The following is a 21043-nucleotide window of genomic DNA, read 5'->3' on the forward strand; positions in this document are numbered from 1 at the left end:
AAAAGAGCATTGTTTCAAAGAATGGAGGAATCTTTCTAGTTAAGTTTATTTTCTACACATCTACTAATTTATATTTCTTACAGGAATAACGTCTGAGTTTTAATATTCTCAACTTTAAAAAAAAATTATTTCTCGTCTTTAAATCATAATATTTCATAACAAAGAATACTGCAGAATAATTGCTTTCAATTTTAACCAAATTTGTGAAAAAAGAACATTTATCAATTTATGGGAAAAAGTATTTTTAAGTTACATTTTTAGTTCTTAATATGATAATATTTAGATTTGATTTGTAGCAACCGAAATTTGTAACATTTTATTTTCTCGAAACTGGGAATAATATTTATTAAGTTCTCTTGGAAGCATGTAGCCAGATTCTTATAAAACTTATTGAATATAAGGAAACTAGTAATTTTTGCAGTCTAAGTCAAATTCATTTAAATAATTCAATTTATTTTATATTTTAACTAAGAGAATAATTTTATTCCGAATATTCACAGAATGAAGCGTCACTTTTATTTTCATTTAAGGTACTCAAATATTAGAAAATATGCATTTATAAGAAAATTATAATGCATCTCCTATTAGGAATTTTTGCCTTTCATCTAACGCAATTTGCGCTGCGTCTTTATTATTATGTATTTATTAGTAAAGATTATAAAAATTAAAATATAAAATTAAATTATATAAATCACTAATAAATTTAAATCATGTGAATCACTAATAAATTTAAATCATGTGAATCACTAATAAATAAAAGTAATGTAAAACACTAATAAATTAAAATCATTTAATCGCCGACCGACCCGTGTAGGGGGCAGGGAACTGTCCTTGCATCAGAAAGGTTCTGGTTTCGAATCCCGGGCAAGGCATGGATGTTTCTTTTTCTCTCTGTGCGTTCTATGTCCTTTCTCCTTTGTGTGTGAATGTAACCTGCATTATAAACGGGTTGCGGTTGTGTGAATGGCGTGGCAGAAGTCGAATTCCTGGCCATAGATGGCGCCACTGAAAAACAGGAACAATCAGACCACCACTGCCTAAACCATACGGCAAAAACACTAAGTACTTTGTACTGCTAAGTAACTTTGTACTGCTAAGGCATACGACAAAAACAAAAAACCGTCGTTAAATCAAAATCATATTAATCCCTAATAAATTAAAATAATTAAAACAAATTAATTAAAATAATTAATTAGTAAGTTAAAATAAGTGATAAATTTAAATCATATCCTGTTAAAATCATGTAGTACAATATTATCATCAAATAATAATTTAATAAATATTATTACATGAAGAAAAAAATAATAGTTACAATACAACATCATAAAATGCACTTCAACTTTAGTAAAAATGATTGCTGCTTCTTAGCATAAAACAATTTTTAAAAAAAAAAGATTAAATTTTCACTTGAAATCTATGTAATATAAAAAAATTATGTTCTCCTATATTTGTGCTCCCGCTTCTCACATCCAACGCTTATTTCTTTGAATTAAATTCTTGTTTTTAGCCAAATTGTAATGGTAAATAGTTTTGTTTATTAATATTTTCTATTAACATTTAAAATTAAAGCCATGTCATCACAAATTTGGAGAATTTACTGCCGTGATTTAAAATGTTTGATTAACAAATAGATGCACAATACAATTTGTGTAAAATAATTTAATGCTAAGATAGTTTAAATACAATTTATGCATATATCACATTGTGTGTTAGTCAAATTTTAAATTATTCAACGAATTCTTTTAATGGTAATTTTTAATAGCATACTAATGTAATTTATATATAAAAAAAATAATACACACACACATGTTAAACGTTTAATAAGTTTAGATGCCGATTTAAATGAGTTCACCTTATAATGTAGTGTAATAAGGTATATGACATATATAATTAAAAAAAAAGAAATTATTTAGTTTTAAATTCTTAAGTTGGAAAATGCTCAAAATTAAAAAAAAACGCAATAATACCAGAGTAAAATAAGAAAAGTGAATATTATAAGCAAGTTCCTTTAAATTTGGGATATAAAAATACTTTAACAAGTAAACAATACCTTTATGACTCTTATAAATTTTTTACTTTTGGCAATCAAAGAATATGGAAATTAATGTGGGAAAACTTAATCATAAAATGTGATTTTCGTCCCTGTAAAAATGAACGGACAACAATGAAAAACAGCGACATAATCATTAAAATTTTATATATGGTAAGCCCAGGATAGATGTTCATAGTTTTTTATTTCAAATTGAAATGAAAGTACTAAGAAGCGCAATACAAAAAAAGTTCATGCATATTTTAAATCCTCATGGATGCGCGTAGCATATTTTTAAGCAAAAAATTATAAACAATAAATCTTTGGAAAAGCCTACAAGTGGTCATCTCTTCTTAATGACTAGTTGGGTTGTCCATTCACTACAGTATAGAAGTTAAAACACGGAGGAAAAAACTTATGATAAGTTGCAAAGAATAAATTCTGTCAAGAAATATCAGTAAAAAGACTCTAATACCCAAAATGCAATGCATAGATTTAATCCATCACCTTCGAAAAACTATAAACACATTTTTAGCAAAAGTTTTCAAAGTTTGCACATGTTTCAGGGAACCACTGTATGTACTGTAGGCAACCTATACAGTCGGCATATAAAATTTATTTTCCGCAGCAAATACATTAATATTTTTCAAATTTTTAGTCTGTAGAATCGAACAATGTTAAGGGATCTATAGATAAGGTTATAAGGTTCTCTTGGGTAATATGTAAGATCTGTTGAATCAGAATGTAATATGTAGAGTTTGTAGGGTCCTTAAAAAATTGAAGTGGTTTAATATTGTAATAAACAGCTGTGGGATTTTTTATGAACTTCCCTCTTAAAATTACGAAACCAAATATAACGAGAACTATTAAAGAAACCAAGTATTTCATTTTGTTGAATACTGTTGCACTTCGGGAACTCAGCTGACAGGTGTCGCTGCGGGGAAAGTTCAGCCTAATCCTGTGACGTCTCAAAAGCTGCTCCTCGAGATAATCTGCTCCTATAGGATCAGTCCATGCAATTTCTTCCTTGTTACAAAGCAATACTTCAAGTCTTATATTTTTTCAACTTATGTCTTTTCTTAAAGACATTAAAATTGTTAAACAGTGTTTAACATTAGCTAAATTTATTTGAAAATATTAAGCTGCGATGAATACGAATTTACTAAAATATATACTTTTCTTTTTTCTTTTTTTACCACTTTTTGAACTGTTAAAGAGCTTAAGATCCCTGATGTGTCTGAACGTATAAATAAAATGTGGCCATCATTCTTCGATTTTATGTGGCCATCTCTCGTAAAGGGGAAAATGAGATGACCACCGAATTAATGACGTCATTCCATCATAGTCCTTTTCGTTTTACTCAGGTACAACGATTGAAATATATATATGTGTTCTTGGAAAGTCTAGCAACTTGAAAATAAAATATAATCTATGCATAGAAAAGCAAAAAAACAAAATATTTGATTGCCAAAAAAATGTTCGACTCCTAAATAAAATAAACTTAAGACGAAATATACCCTTTTACAACAAATATTTCGTCGCATATAGCTACAATATTAATAGTCCAGTAAAATTAGAAGATCTCATTGAAAAAAATTAATACCCAAAATTTATTTGACAAAAGATTTTGTGCGTTATTATAAATGATACCTGAAAACTGCTCTTCTGTACACTTCCCCCTTCTTTAGGGTGGGAGGGGGATTTGAGGGGGAAGGAGAATTGAATTTCTGTCAAATAGGCAGCTAAGTGAGGCATATTTTCCGAAGTATGCTTTCATGTTGAATTGAATAAGATCAATCCTGAGACGATCGCAGTAATAGTTTAAAAGTTATTTGCGTTTTACGTACAAAATACAAAATTTTGTACTAGCATATATTTACGCATCTTACACTGTTATACAGACAAATAAGGTATTGTTTCTTATGCATTCTTTTCTCTTTTGATCGAATCAGAGCAAATAGAAATCAAAAGAGCTAATATTTTAAAAGTCAAAATGTGTGTTTTTTATAATTTTTTTTTGAAATAAAAAATACCGTCATTGTGCAGCGGGGGCTACTTTGTGCAAATTCGAATTCGACATTTTTCAAGTGCTGCTATATAGTATTATGTTTATTTCACGTTAAAAATGTGTGGAATTTGAAGATAGAAGTCTCTTCTATTACTACAAACATTTTTTCGAATTTTAAAACAATCTCAGAGTGTGTTTCGTTCATCCAATGTTAACAATTTTACGAGGACGTCGGATGTCGAAAAGTGTGCGTGGAAACTTTAACTGTGAAATGCAAAGACGTTGATAAAACAATTGTCGTAAGTGCAAAATTTTTTATTTGTACATTAATAAACAATTATATCATGTTAGCGTTAAAAAAATTTAAAATTAATAACAAATAAATGGAAAATGAAAAAAAATGCACTGTGGGGAAACTTTGTGCAAAGTTTCATTCGTTTTTTTTTTCGACAGAAAAATGGTCAGACGTTATAAAAAAATACCTGGAACGAGAAACTACCGTGATTACACTTTAGAAAAGCTGCAACAATGTTTGCAAGCAGTTGCTGGTGGTATGTCGATTGCAGAAGCTTCTCGGAAGTACAAAATACACAGAAATACTATCTCTAATAAAATTCACAAGAAACACATGAAACGTGCTGGTAAACTATTATTTTTCTTCTACAAAGAGTTTTCTAATGAATTAATCAAACGATTTAACACATAAAAATATATTTTAAAGGACATCAGGTGATTTTGACAGAAACTGAAGAGCAAGTTCTGACATGTTCATTGAAGCATGTTATGTTCAAATGTATCAGTATTATAAACGTTAATGAATATGTAATAATTATTATTTTTGAAATATCCATTTCTATGTTAAAAAAAGCATATGGTTTCATTTTGTTTAAACTCAGATCTTTTGAAATAAACATTCTTTTAAAGAAAAAATTCTTCAAAAAAAAATTTTTTTAGCGCTGAAAATTATTTTCAAACTAATATCTTTACATATCTTGATGTTTTTTGTCTTTAAAAATTTCAACAATTAACTTTTTTAAAAATTTTATATCAATATTTTACTAAAAACATGATTATTAAACTGAATTCCTATCGCTGCACAAAGTAACCCCACTTGGGGTCTACTTTGTGCAAGGTATGTTTTGACTTATTATTCGTAAATATTACATACAAATAATGCCAATATTGGTCAAATTTACTCGTCTGAGTTCAGTTATGAATATAATATCGATAAATTTTACTAAAGATTGAATTAACATAGTTTTTTTGCATGTCAAAGTTCGAAAACTGCGAAATCCTGCACAAAGTAGCCCCGAATGACGTTACTATTATGAACTTAAGACTTATTATAAAGAAAAATCTGATTACTTCCATCTTATTCAATTCACCGTGATAAATTACATTGGAAAATACAACTTAAATGTTTAGATAGTTATTAGATAGCGATGTAATGTATGGATTTATAAGAACGCGCAGAAAAAGCACTTTTTATGCAGAAAAACTCATACAACTTTTGAGATATTTGTTCTCTTTACTTGATATGACAATTAATATTAATAATTCAGCACAAGTAAATTCGTATAAATTCTCATCGAATGAATTCTTCACTTAATAAATTCAGAGCGACAAATTTAATCGTAGGATTGTCTCACCTGTTTCAATAGCAATATCAGATGCGTAAATCGAAACAAGTACAAATTTGTACTTTTAGTACACAAAATGCTTATAACCTCGAAGCTATTAATCTGATTATCTTGTGAGGGGTTCAATTCAATTAAGCGTGCAAAAATAACTCAGAAAATATGCGTCTCTTGCCCGTCTAGATGAAACTCAGTTCTTATACTGGGACGGTGGGGGAGGGGAGTTTACAGGAATCATTTATAACAACATAAGAAACCTTTTTGCCAAAGCTTTTCTTATGAGTTAAATTTTTTGCTATTATTACTAGATTATAAAGATTTTAGCAAATAAAGTTTGCTAATGTCACCAAAAGCAGTGATCAGAAGTAGTGAAACTACTGTAGTCGCTACGTTTTCTCCTTGTTTGTAGTGTAGTGTGTTACATTTTTTAAAATGTCCTGTAGTGAGTAGTACAATACAAAAAGCAGCAGTTTATAGCGATACTGGCAACTACTTTAAAAGTCAGCTAAGAATAGTAACACGACTCTAACGCAACTAATTTTTCGAATTTGATAGGTACAAATCTTAGCGGGTCCGCCAATGCATGCAATGAAAATTGACCCCGTGGCTATAGCTAAGCGTTAATAGAAATTACATATTTAAAATCACGTGTAACTAGTATATAAACTAGCCATTACAAAAAATTGATAATTAATCACTTCGGCCACACTTTTACATGCGAATGCTCACTCATGTTATATAATTTCAAAGGAAGAGAGCATATTTCCGATTTACTTAATTTCTTTGAGGAAATAGAAGATAATTAAACAATTAAAAAATTGCAAGTACTTGATAGTTTCACCTGTCTTAGTTTAAATATTCGCTGTCAAAAAAAAAAGCATAAAAAATTGAAGATTAAATAAACGAATTCGGAAAAAAAGTGCTTTGGCATAACAAACTGGCTCATGTAAATATGCATAAATAATTTGTATTTATTCTCTTACATTTAATGTAAGCCAATTTATTAGTCGAAACCATTTTGAATACAGTTGTAAATTAAGTTCTCCAACAAAGTTCGTCTCCTTAAAGTGGTGAAGTATTTACTAAATTCTAAAGTAGTTCGACGTCACTAAATTTCAAAAAAAATAGTAGTAGGTAACTACATTTGTAACAAGGTAGTGAACTACAAAAATAATGTAGTTTTTACAACCAGTGTTAATTCTTGTGTCATCCTTATACATAGTTTATAATAACTGTAAAATTGAAAAAAGAGTAAAAACATATGCTTCTCTTCCCAATGAAATGCTTAACTATGCCTAAAACAATATCTATTTTACAACAAAGTATAGTGCTTGCCTGAAGGTAAGATTTAAACAGAAGGAGTTACTTATTCGGCACTCTTAGATACGGATACATTTATTGCAGACAAAGCAACTTGAATCTCTTCTCTCTCAGCCATTGGCGAAATCTATTATTAGTTTGCTGAGCTGAGAAAGCATATCTTCTCCTTCGATAAATCATTCATTTCCCTTTTAAACACTGCGTAAATATTGAAGTTGTGATTTTCATAAGTTTTCCCAAGACTTTCAATGATTTTCTGAATTGCTAAATATTTTACGCTTAATGTTCTCCTCAGCGAAATTTTTTAATAACAAATAAAATTCTGAAATCGTGCTTTTAAATCAAAAATTTATATTAACACTCATATTCCGGGGGGAATTTGTTTATCCTATTGAAATTTGAAATGCTTTTAATCTGAAATTTTGAAATTTTAGAACATATTTTATTTTGAATGGTTTGATACTTAGTTCTTTTTTTCTATGAAAATATATATAGATGGTATGTTTCAGAGATATTTTTTCATTGTCTTATTACGTCTCTATATCAACACAATTACAAAAATTAATTGATGAAAGTTTAAACACTTTTAAGGATTGAATGTCCTCAGTAGGCGGCATTTGCCAAAATTATTCTTCATTTCAAGCAAGTATTCTCACGAAAAATAAATTTTTTAAAAAGGAAATATGCTGTTTTAGAATTTTATTATTTTTTTTCTACAGCGGAATAAAAATAACATTTAACACTATTAATTGAATTAAATCTTTTAGAGTATATGTTGTTGTTGTTACATATGGCTTTATTGGAAATATTAATCCATATACAATGTTCGACCTTAAGTGGACTTAAACAAGGAGTAAAAAGGAACAAAATTACAATAAAAAACACAGAAAACACATGACAAACACATATTAATACAAAAAGAACACATAGAAAAAAAATTAAAGTAAGAAAAAAAATATATATATATATATATACACAGTGAAGAATGAGGAGTAGTCTTTACAGAGGGTTCATGTGATCTCTGGCATCCCAGTAAAGTTACACAGATCACCCCGCTCTTGGGATTGTTTGTCCAGTAAAGGGCATACAAGCAAGTGGTCTGAGTTCATGGTTCCCGAATGCAGATTTGGCACTCGCTAGATGGAAGGATACCTATTCTATTTAGGAGCTCTGCCAAGCAGTCATGGCCTGTTGAGAGTCTGAAGTTTGCTGCAGCCTTCTTACGAGGACCGTGACAAAATTTCTTCCAACTGTTTTGGATGTTAGCCCAGTGTTTTCCAGTGGAATTTACTGCTTGATTGAGCTTTAGGTTGGTCTTAAGCTTCTCGGAAAATTGTTTCTTTAGGGAGTCTGGTGGAATCTTTTAGAGGATATTATAAAATGTATTAAGCAGTAATTTCCGGTTTTCAAAATTTGGAACGCCAAAAAGCTCGGTAGTTTTTAACTGTGAAACTTTACTAACAATTGTGGTAAAATTAAGGATAAAAATAGTCCTAAAATTTGGTAATTTTACTGTGTTACAAAATTTGTTAATTTTACTATATTTACCAAATACTTTAAAGCATTTTTTGAATACCGGTTAAATTAACTTTTCAATTTTGTATTTTTTTATTAAACATGGGGCAATAAGAACTATATTTTTTGAAAACCGCAATTTCATTTAAACCATTATCATATGAAAGTTAAAATAATCACCAAATGAAATATTTAAACATTTAATTTGCTTTTTCTTAAATAAAAACAACGTTTTTTTTTTCTTACCAGAAATGTCATTTTCATAATTTCACTAGAATATTTTTCTCTGTGTATAATTTCTATTATTACGGATCTGTACATACATTTAAACATTGTACTATTCGAGGCTGTTATTAAGCATTCTTAGTAAAATTATACCTCAGTTTGAGCAAACATCGCTAAAAATAAATCATATTTAAAAGGCAAGAATTCATTTTGTCATCGTTGTCCTAAGTTATTTTCTAAGTTAGTTTTTATGTGTTGGAAAAATTCTCCTAGCATTTCAAAATGTAATTAATTGCTATTTTTAGTATATACTATTATGAATATAAGCCCAGATATATGAAATTTAAACGTTCTAGGATTAAATGCTGTACTGATTTAAATCAAGCAGTGCTTTAGACAATTTCTTTTAAAAAAATCAAAAGGTTATTTTAATAATCTATCTTCGTATTTCTAAGGCATACTGCTGAGTAAAAAAGTGTTCAGCATTAGATCAAATAAACAACCATTAAGTAATTGTAGTTTCATTTATTTTAATAATAAAATATTCTTAAAAATTTGAAGTAACAGAATACAATTCCACTCAAACTATTTATGAGGAATTATAGTTGTTTGGACAACTCTCGTAATTATTCACTGCAAAAAAAAGAAGAAAAAAAAGATTTAATCAGAACGTAAAAGTGTAATTTAAAATCAAATTGAACTTGTTAAGGTAATTTTTAAATAAAAAGAACAGTTTATAGCCTTCGTAAAAAATTTAAACTCTTAATTAAATGTGAAAGATTCGGTACAAATTCTGAACTTTTTTTTCAATTTTTTTTTTTTATTTCTCTCACACATGGAAAGAACACTGCTTTTTAATTAAACTTCAGATTTTTACAACTAGTTCTTTCTCTCGTTTTACTCCGGAAGCCGTTTTACCAAAGAATGTCACGAAATTGGATAGTAAAACTATCATTAACTTATGCTTCTTAACATTAGAAAGCAATTTGCGTGAAGTTGGGATTTAAAATTTTCACTCTTTTTTTTTCAATTCGGTTTGAACACCAATAATTTTTTATTACTCACGGTAGTATTAAAAAAATTAAATTTTAGCCCTGAAAGTAAAACAATTTAAGCTAGTAAAATTATCGAGGAAGAGCATAAAATTTATTCGAGAGCAATGAAATGGGACTTTAGCAGAAATAAAAAGAAACTAGCTAAAAATTAAACACACATTTTTTTTTATTTGTATAAAACAAAAGAAACTATTACAAAACAAATATATGTGGATTAATTTTGCATGGAGGATGTTCTTAAGTTTAAATAAATGGATTATTTTCTCCTTTTGAGTTTAGTTAGAATAATTATGTATTAATATCGCATTTATAAAGGGAGCCTCGTAAAATCTACCTTAATGTGCATTTTTAAAATCCTTATCAAAAATAAAAATTAGTATACATATTGGGGGGGGGGGTAATCTAAGAATAATATTTAATTTAGGAAAAAATAAGGACTAAATTTGACAAATTACAATAGAGGGTTTAAAAACAGGTATAATTGAGGATTGAAACTTGCGTTTTTTTAATTCATCTTTCAACTGATCTCTGTTTTACTTCAAGTCAATGCCTGCTTAGGTCAACTAAGAAAAAATTTATTTTAGTTACTTTTTATTAAATTATAATTTTTTCATCCATATAAAACTAAAATTAATTAAATTGAATTAATGAATCAATAATTAAAAAATTGTATTAACATCACTACAAGTTTAAAAAATGTATTTGAGCTAGAATGGAGGAATAAAAAGTATTTTGTTAACAATTGAACATTTGAACAAATATATATAGAAATATATATANTTTTGGAAAAATAATATATATATATATATATATATAGGTAGAGCTTGACCTAATAGTAGGAATTGAAAAAAAAGAGGCCTGATATCCGACAACTATAAAAGTATAAATTTAGTGACGCGGACCACACGTGCTACCACGTAATGTTCTTTATTGAATTTATCTGACACATCGAATGTAAATTAATAAATATTTAAATGTGAACAGTAAACTGTTTTTTTAATCAAATATTTTTTTTTTCCTGTGAGCTGCACAATCAGTCTTCCCGATGAGCAGACCTACTGCGATCTCCAGAAGTGGTATCCACTCTTTCAGGACCACCACAATAGGTGAGATACCGTTGGCCATGTTAATTTGGACGTCTAGTTTCTGCCACACTAGATGGCAGCACCGAGATTCTTTTTGTTCAAATATATAAGTTATAATTAGAAACTATAAGTTAGAAATTATCACTGAAGTTATCTTTAAAATATGGAAAAAACTGAATCGCTTATAGTAGAATTAAAAACGATGACTAACACTTAACCAATCGGAAAATTCCGTTTCGTTTTTCTCTCATCCCTATTTAATTAATGAATTAATATTTAAAAAAACTGTCTTAACATCAAGAATCATCCACTACAAGTTTTTTAAAAAAAGTATTTGAAGTTGAGTGAATGAATAAGAAGTATTTTATTAAAGATTGAAAATTTGAACAATATATAATCTGAGTGTGAACTAACAGTAGGAATTGAATAATACAGAAAATACTTAATATAAACAATATTTCGTAGTTGCAGTTTTCGGCAGAATTATTTATGTCATATTTATTTATTAAATTGTACTTCTTTAATGTTATAATTTACGCCATTTCCATATTTTATAAAAAAATTTTCTCATAAATATAATTAATTTCTAAAATGACATACAAATAGGTTAGTGTGAAAAATATTTAAACTAGGCTATAATTTTGCATAGGTAAAAACCCTTTCACGAATAAAGAAAAAATACTTTTTTAATGTTTATAATAATGGTATTGTTAATTTTATTTTATTTTTCTCTCAGTAAGGAATAAAAAAAAAGTTACATCAATAGCATTTATCTTAATTGCAGTTTTTTTAGAATAAAAATAATTTGAGAATAAATAGAATAAAGATAATGATTAAAGTAGTGTTATGGAAAACATGCTTAATTTAGAGAAAAGCAATTTCCAAATGTTCAAGAAAAGTTTTCAGCCGTTGATAATTTGTAAGGAGATAACGAATCTAACAACAACACCAAAAAAAAAATCATTTTCTACAAAAAGCTGGTTTTAATCTCCTTTCTTTTCACAAGATCTCTAATCACACAGCTTAAAGTTTTATGCTCAGATTGGCCTTAAAACTTGAACTAATCCTCCATTTAGTTTAAATATTTAATTACTTTTTGCTCGGTTTACTCTGTGGTTCTCGTTTTACATACGAAAATAAAAGTGCATTAGTTTTTAAGTGAATTATCTGCACAAAAACTTTTTTAAACTATCAAAACAAAAACAGCTATGTAATATCAATAACATTTCTCCTATTTTCTATTTTAACTACCATTTTAAAATACTATAGCAATTAATATCAAAAAAAATATTTTTCTTATAATATTAAAGCAACATTTTGTATATCCTTAAAATTATTTTTTTTTAAAATAAAACAAAGATTTTTCTTTTTAAGAAAATGCAAATCATTTTTTATCAGATATCAAAGAAAATTGTAAACCTCTATTACATATTTTTAATATTTTCTGAAGCATGATTTTATACATTACATTAGTATGAGCTGATTAATTTACAATATTTCGTTATTCCCTGTTTAGATTTCGTTTAATTTTTTTTCTTCGAGGAAGTTATATCGTGATTAATTTGTAGAAAATAAGTCATTGCCATGCTACAAAAAAGCAAAATGAAAACCAAAATTATATTCATGTAACTAACATTGTATATTCAGATCTGACAAAATAAAATAAATGGTTTTCAACTCGTTTCATCTTTTTTTTACGGTTTAGGTTTCAATTTTTAATATCAGTTGCTATTCGCCATATTTTTTAATTTTCTTTTTCTTTAGTTTTAATCCAAATTATTGTCAATTGCATTTAATTTTTTGAAATATTTTAAGGACAAATAAAGTTTAAACACATCATGTCAAAATTTGAAAGGATTTGCTTAAATAAGACTTTACCAATTACATTTGAGTTTATATTGTGTATCACTTTTAAAGATAGGTATAGATGTAAAACACAATTGTGATGTTACACTTTCTTTTGAAATAAATTACTAAGTTGAACTGGAATGCTGCATTTGAGTTAATCTAGTGTTAGTATGTCCTAATCTAGAGTTTATCAAGATCTGTCAAAAGTAAAACAATTCTACTACTCAACTTGCACAACTCTGGCAGATCTTGTTTTTTGTAGCACAATATCTTTTAAACAGCATGCATTTTTAAAGATGGCATTTTAAAGATTGTATTTTAAAGATTTATTACAGATTTTTCAAGTTTTATGCCTATTTTTTTCTCACATTTACCTAGCAATGAGTTCTTATAACATTGTACTTCAGTTGAAAACAATGAAGGAAAAAAACACTTTATAGTGAATATTTTCAAAAAATTTCAGAAAGGACTTTCAGAAATGTCAATAATAATTTAAAACTTAATACTACCAATTAAACACGAAGTTTGATATGGAAATTTAAACGAGAGTACGTGTGAGAAAATAAGAGCTGGAAAATTAGGGAAGGAATTTGAAGGAGCAGAGGTCAGGGAACTGTCCTTGCATCAGAAAGGTTCTGGGTTCGAATCACGGGCAAGACATGGTCGTTCTTTCATTTTCTGTACTATCTGTCCTTATTGTGGGAGCAGCGTTGGCCCACCTAATGTGGTGTCCTTGAAAAAGTGGCCAGCAAATCTGCCCTGTAAATGCTTGTATGGAGGGGGTCATTCACCAGGCGGGCATTGGAAATAAAAACCTTCTGGAACACTACCTTCTAAGAACTTTTGCGCCTTCTATGATGCGAAGCTTTAAAGCATTTTAAAATAGCATTTTTTAATTTTTTTAATATGTAATATGTATGTATTACAATAAAATTAAAAATTAATGCATTTTTGAATAAATAAATTTGCTGTAGACTTTTTGAATAATTAGTCCTTATAGCAAAGTCCTTAGTAAAAAAATATTATTAATATTTTAGTTCTTACATATATTTTCTAAGCCTTTTCAACAGAAAATTCCGGCTCTATGTCTTCATCAATTTAAAGTTTGATATTAGCAAGTTAACGAGAAATTTGATATGGAGTTTTAAACTTGAGTGAGAAAATGAGAGCATAGAAAATAAGGAAGAAAGCTGAAGGGGCAGAATTAAGTTTCCTTTGTTGTAAAGTTGAAAGACAACCTTCGAAGCAATTTGTCACCTTTGTAAGATACGAAGCCTTTTAACGATTTCCTTACCCTACTTTTGAACTTGAATTTCAGTTTTCTGTATGTTTCTAACAATCGACCGAAGGAAGGAAAATCCAATTTCCGAAACCACTAAAACCTTCGAATACCAGTATTTGAAAATATGAATACATTGAAGATTTTCAGATGTTAGAGTTTATTTGTGCTGGAGTTGCTTTTGATTAGAAAAATATATTCTACATTCTGTGCTTTGACATTAGATTGTATTAGCGAACCTACATTAACAAAAAAACTTAAAATAGAAAGTATATTAAAAATGTGACGAAAATGACCACCTCTCATAAACAGAAAAAAGAAAGAATTGTTTTATAAGTAAGATTTCATTTTTGTTTTTTTTTAATTACAATGTTTCAATTATAACAATCAAGAATTTAAGTAAGTTACCTCATAAAGACAACATCACAGCAAATTAAAGACAGTATTTGCGTTTATTAAAATTAAATCACTCCACAATTTAGCATTATTCCAACTTTTGTTTTTGTTTCTAAAAATTTAGTCGTAACTGGATGCAGCTCCTTTAATGTCTACTGAATTAGAGAGCACTTGTTTTGTCCTTGTTAGCTTTGAAAAATTTTCCGAAACTGCCTCTGAATTCCAAGATCTTAATAAGTCCAAGCTATAACTTTCTGTTACATATTCTTTGGGTGTAGTATGTTTTGCTGTTGTAGGCATAGACAGAGCACTTATTCCTGAAATATTTCTGATTACAAAGCCACCATCAATATTTAGTCTGTCCATTTGTCCTATATCGAAAATTCTAGCAGCTTTCTAAAGATTTTAAGCCGGTTGGCAATATTTCGACCGGCCCGTGAAGAGAAAATAAGTCTGGAATAATGTTGCTGAAAGGATTCTAACAATTGAAAAAAGAGGTACATGAAAATAAACAGTAAATACAGTAATATGATAAATGTTGAATTATTCTGCGGCAAAACAAAAACCACGTTGACATTTAGTAATAATGCGGACAATTTTAAAGTAATGTAGATTTTTGTATCTTTGTGCAATTTGCAGGGTCATACTAAGACTGTTAAAATGTGACTGATAATAAATGATAATGATAGAATAAGTGCAATGTAAATGTATTGAATACGAGCCTCTGTAACGTCTGACTTACCAAAGGATTGAATTCAATACAAAGTTTAGAATTCATAGAGCTTGATGCCTCTACAATATTGCAAACTCAATGCAAAACACTACAGCATAATGTAATTAAAAAAAGACCATGCTGTAATCTATTTCTAACAAAAAAATAATAGTAAGAAAAATACAAAAAAAAATGAGGAGTAAATGAGGAAACTAGTATTTATCAGTCAACCATTACTTATCAAAAAAGATAAATCTTTTTTGTAGATTTTACTCTATTGGATGTTTGCTTGAATTTCGCGGGGTTCAAGTACTGCACAGCAATTTTGCAAATTTTGCAAAAACTGCAAATTTTTTTCTTTGCAAAACCACACAAAAGTGAGATTTTTAAAGACAGAGAACTACACGCGTTTCAATAACTGATTTAGAAGTTTCTTAGTTTTGTGAGTTGATGTCAAGTATGATGCAGTTGAACAGTATTATTAAGAGCAAGTCATTAACATTTTTTTCGGCTGAACTTATAATCGAGACACAGTTTTTTTGTTTGACATCTACTGCTTACAGACTTCCAAATAATTTAACTCACGACCAAAATAATATGTTAAAAAACACTTTCTAAATTTATCGTTAAAAAAAGTGCGTTTTCTTAGCAGTTCTTGACAGTCAATAAATATATTTTATACCCAGGGTATAGCGCTGAAACTACACGCAGGTATCTTTAAAGCATCGGTTTTGGAAGAAAGGTTTAAATTAATGTTTTTGTCGCATTCCAAGAATTATTTTATTGCTTTGCATTAACCATTAGGTACAGTACACAGTTACTTAGAATATATACGTAAGTCAAAAAAAATTTCATTTATTTTATCTAAGTACTAAATTTTCTTAGTGCGATAAGGAACATTTTCATAACTTCCAAATGCATATGGTTTTATATTTTAATGGAAATTAACAGATTTTTGAGAAAAAAAATACATTCTTGAGCTATTTTACCATTTAAAAAAATTAGGAAATAGTAATTCTTAGTACATGCAGGAAGGAAAAAATCTGATAAAACTACTATACTGAATGGAAATAACATTCCTGGCAAAAAAAACCTAATTCTGGTTAATTAAACTGAAATATACAGTATTTAAACTCCTCAGTTGGTAATTTTTCATTTTTAAAAAATTTTAAAGTTGAAAAGTAAGTTTAACAAATTTTTCTACATTTTAATAAATTTGATATAAAAACATATTTTGTTAATTTCACCAAATAATTATCAAAGCTCTTAGGTACCGAGCTTTTTGGTGTTTTCATAGAGCCAGAAAAGCATCAAATTTTATAATATACTGGTAGTTGTGTCTGTACTGTTTTTTTCTCAGTGTACTAATAGGAGTCAAATAATTGAAATGCGTATTTTAAAGATTGTAAAAAAAAATTCTTTATCTATGCATTTATTTATTTTTAGTTTAATGTCGTTTGCTTTTATAGTTCTTAAGGTATGATGGTTAAAGCTTAAAAAAATCATTTTGTAGAAGGAAAAAAAGTTTCAGCAGCACTTTACCAGAAAAAAGGAAAATTTATCTCTTATATTAATTGACGCACGAAATATAATTTTTGCTTCATTAAAATGAAAATTACCAGCATTTTTTTAAAAAAAATAAATTAAAAATTTGAAAGATATTTGTGCGTTTGACCTCCCATTTTTTCCAGAATTTACCTCAGATTCTTTATTTTAGGAAACAGAAATTTTTAAACCTCTTTTATTAATGACTGTTTTTTTCTTAGAAGTATTACGTTGTATCTTTCACATAAACGAAGCCAGTTTCCTCCTATCGCAACTAATGAGAATAATGTTGGCGTAGCTAGTTTTTTTTATCCTCAACAGTTTCTTCTTGTAATTGTTGCACAAAGTCTGTTTAATGATTGATCAAAAATGTTGTTTAGTATATTTTTGTTAATGTTCAGTTTTGTCACTACTTTGCATCACAAAGAGTGAAACTTGTGTTCAATGATTTATCGATCTCTGATGACGCGTTGCTGGAAGAAAAAATAGTAAACTGTGGTATAAATTATATTCATTTGAACGTTGTCTATATCAAAATGATATGGACGAACAGAAATTAATTTCAGCTGCTCTTATATATTTTTTTAATTCAGATACAAAATAGCCCAGTTTCAACTATATGATTCATGCACTTCAGGAGAATGAGTTTGTAGCATGTATTTAACTTTCTGATCTGCTTTAAAATACAATATTTTTCGCAGAACGTCCTTTTTTGGACCTTCTTAACTATTATTCAATTTAATTCAACTACACAAATCCATCATTCTTTCATGTATACAACAATTAATTTTGATGCTCTACATTACTGTAACGTCTTTACTCAATTAGATTCGCTTCCTTGACAAGTAAATAGTAAATAAGTAAAAGTCACTATACATTTACATTTGTGAATTAAACAATCTTAAGTACTTGTAAAAACCATTATTGAATTTTAAATATTTCAAAAACCAATTCACCAAATTTTGTCATGAAGAGTTTAAATTAAAATTGTATCTTTCCTTAAAATATTTTAGGGTTGATCGCACTTGAGTGCTGCACTTGAGTGCATTTCTTACAAACTAATAGTGATTAAAACTCATTAACAAGAATAACACAAATGTAGCGAGTAGCACCTCATATTGGCATTTAAACATATCAACATATTAACTCACACAGAAAAATGTCATTTAACCGAAACATAACCAAATCCAACCAATTTATCTAACCAAAAGGTATACCTTATACGTATGTATAGATAGTTTTTTCAATTTTTCAACATAATTATATTAGCAATTAGCAAGTCATGTGAGTCAAAATTACATTTCTGAGTCACATAGTACAGAAGAGCGAATTCTACATGGGTCTTCTTCACATGGTATAGAAAAGAGTAATCTACATTGTCCCCATATGGTTTTACCACATGGTGTAAAAGTGGGCAATCTGCGCTGGGCCTCATATAGAACAGGAAGGCGCTTTTGTCAGAACTCAGTTCCGTCATGTTGGGAATCCACTTCTACATATTTCTGGGCCCATATGGGTGTGCCATATAGGTGTATAGACTAGGTAACTGGTATGGACTACTATGCTCTAGTTAAGGCTAGCTAGGGTACAGTATAAGTAAGTAGCGAGTGGGGAAATCTACACAATCTCGAATTGACGATGAATTTGATTGAGAGAAAAAATACCTTGAGATTCATAAAAGCGAAAGAAAATACTCTGACTAGGAGCAATGAAAGACAGATATTTCATATAAAATAAGGGCCTAACAACATTATAACAATTGCGAAAAGAGTGTGATTGTTGAACCATAGCTAAAGATATGTGTTGGAACTTTAGCGTAGGGAAAGCAAAGGCATGTGTTACTTTGAGAGTAGAAAATTTGCATGTTTTACTTTGTTTTGTCATTTCTTAGAACCAATTTTGACTCTCGAAAAACATTAAATTGTTCATCCAATGAGGCGAACGGGGTTCGATACGAAATCTGCATCCCTCTTGCACCGATCACAGTGATGACGTGAAATATCCTCAGTGGCAGAAGGATCATGGGTTAGAGTCCCCTTGCCGTCAGACCAACCGTGGGAGCTTCTCGTGGTCTTCCTTTCCGTGTAACTCAAATGCTGGTTAGCTCCATCAAAAAGTCCTCCACAAAGACAAATTTCTCCCGATACACGATCCAGGAGTTCTCTTGTCTTCTGGATTGGGTACAAAATTACAAATTTGCTGAGTTGAACATTAATAGTCGTTAACCCATAAAATTGGGTCGGCTGTTCAACGACGATTATAAAATTAAAATAAAATTAAAATTGTACATCCAATTTATTTATCCGAAACTTCTATGTTAAGGAAACAACGCAGACAAATATATTTTAAAGTACAAATGATCAAAAATGAAATAAGCTTGTAAATGTAATTATTAAACGCATGCAAATATATTTTAATTTAAAATACTAGTCTTGGAATTACAAACTATTAAAAATGAAATCAGATAACATAAATTTTGAAAGAAAATAAAATTTTCTCATAAAGCATCGATTCATTATTTTTAACTCTTAGGTAGTTTTGAAACTCTCAGAATAAAAGAAAAAAATATGAACCAATAATTGGAGCTCCAACAGTTTTTTTCTTCTTGATGCAATACTCTTTAAGCTGTTAAAGAACAGGAAACTTTACTTGTAGCCCGGAATTTTCTTTTTCTATAGGAAGTTAATAATTGTTACATTTTGTTAAGTTTTGTTGAGGGCATTTCCTATATGTTCCTTAGTTTTTAAGAATAAAAATATCCAAGCCAAGCAATTAATACAGAAATCTAATATATATAAATATCTAGGCTTCAAACAAATTATCCCTATTTTTCCCATGTAAAAAGAATGAAACTTACGTGCTTCGATTTTCTACCAACAAATGACTCAATTTAGATTGTTAAATTTTAAATTAAATTTCACTTTTACAATAGATTATATTAACAATAACTAATAAAATTTCATTAACGTTATGTTTCTTAAGCTTTTCTTTCGTGTTTACTCGGTATTTTTGTCTTTCCTTGTGTCGAAATAGTTTCTTGAATCTCTTAATCCGAAGTTGCAATCTCTTGTTATTGCATTCTGTTAAAATTGCAATCTCTTGTTATAAAACCTTTTTACAAATATTTAAAGAAAACAGGTGAAACGTCAGTGCTTCAATAAAAACATGGAAAAAACCCGTAAAAAAATTGATACGAACTTCTTGTTACATATTCTAAGATAAATTTTACGTAAAATAAGCAATAATACTTGAAAAATTTCGATTCTACATCAACTAGATTTTTTTTATTGCTCGCAATACTGTATTTCTTAACTTCTGAATTCAGAACCCTTGAAAGTTCATTATTATTTAAAAGAAAAACAATTATATTCCATTTGTTATTATAAAAGATATTTAGATACTATTAGCCGAATAAATAGTTTTAAAATGTAAAATTATTATCGCTATTGTGCCAATATCTAAACTTTTTTCCACTATATCTAAGCATTGTATCTAAACTTTATATCTAAACACTTCCACTTTCAAATTTATTTGTGACCTCTAAGTAGGAACTAAAAATATCTCCAGTTTTAATGAGCCCCAGTGTATCGGTAACAATAACCGCACAGATAACGATAACAGTATCGATAACAGTAACTTTCAGTAATTTTAGAGTATTCTACGCATGCGTGAGTTTAAATAAATTGCACTCATTTCTAAGTTTTTAAAACTTGTACAAAAATAACTAATTTAGGGCAAATACCACAATTTTTCTTAAAAAATATATAATTTTATAAATTTTGCTTATTTCGTTGGCTAAAATTCATGAAAAAAAGAAAGGCTGAAATTCATTAGCTTCGTAGAATGAAATTCATCAAAAATTCATTTCATTTAAATTAAATTGTATGTTTTTAATTAATCATTGCTGTAATCATATAAAGATCAAGCTCTTATGGACTCGAAAATTTGGTTTTATAAATATTGATGTAAAGAAGTTCTTATCGACACCCATTTTTACTGTTATCTATGACATTGTACAATTTATTGTTATGGTTTTTTTTTAATTTTTATAAAGCCCTTTAATATATATGTTACCGGCAAAGTATGAAATCCGGCATTATATAGAATGCCTAGGCATTGTATGAAATGCTTAAAATTAGCCGGCAAAGTATGAAATAATTTATATTTCACATATTGCCTAGGCATTCTATAGAATGCCAAAGGAGAAATCGGCAAAGTATAAAATACATCTCCGATTCGTCAAAATGTCATTCAAAAATGACAAATTCAAAACATCATCCGATTTGATATTAATTTATTCGTAGATATAATTACATTTATTCGATATTTTAATAATTACTGACGACAGATCAGAAGAAACATCAGTGTTTGGAGAAATAGCAAATATAC

Source organism: Parasteatoda tepidariorum, chromosome 3 (genome assembly GCF_043381705.1).
Source record: "Parasteatoda tepidariorum isolate YZ-2023 chromosome 3, CAS_Ptep_4.0, whole genome shotgun sequence".
Classification (NCBI taxonomy): Eukaryota; Metazoa; Arthropoda; class Arachnida; order Araneae; family Theridiidae; genus Parasteatoda; species Parasteatoda tepidariorum.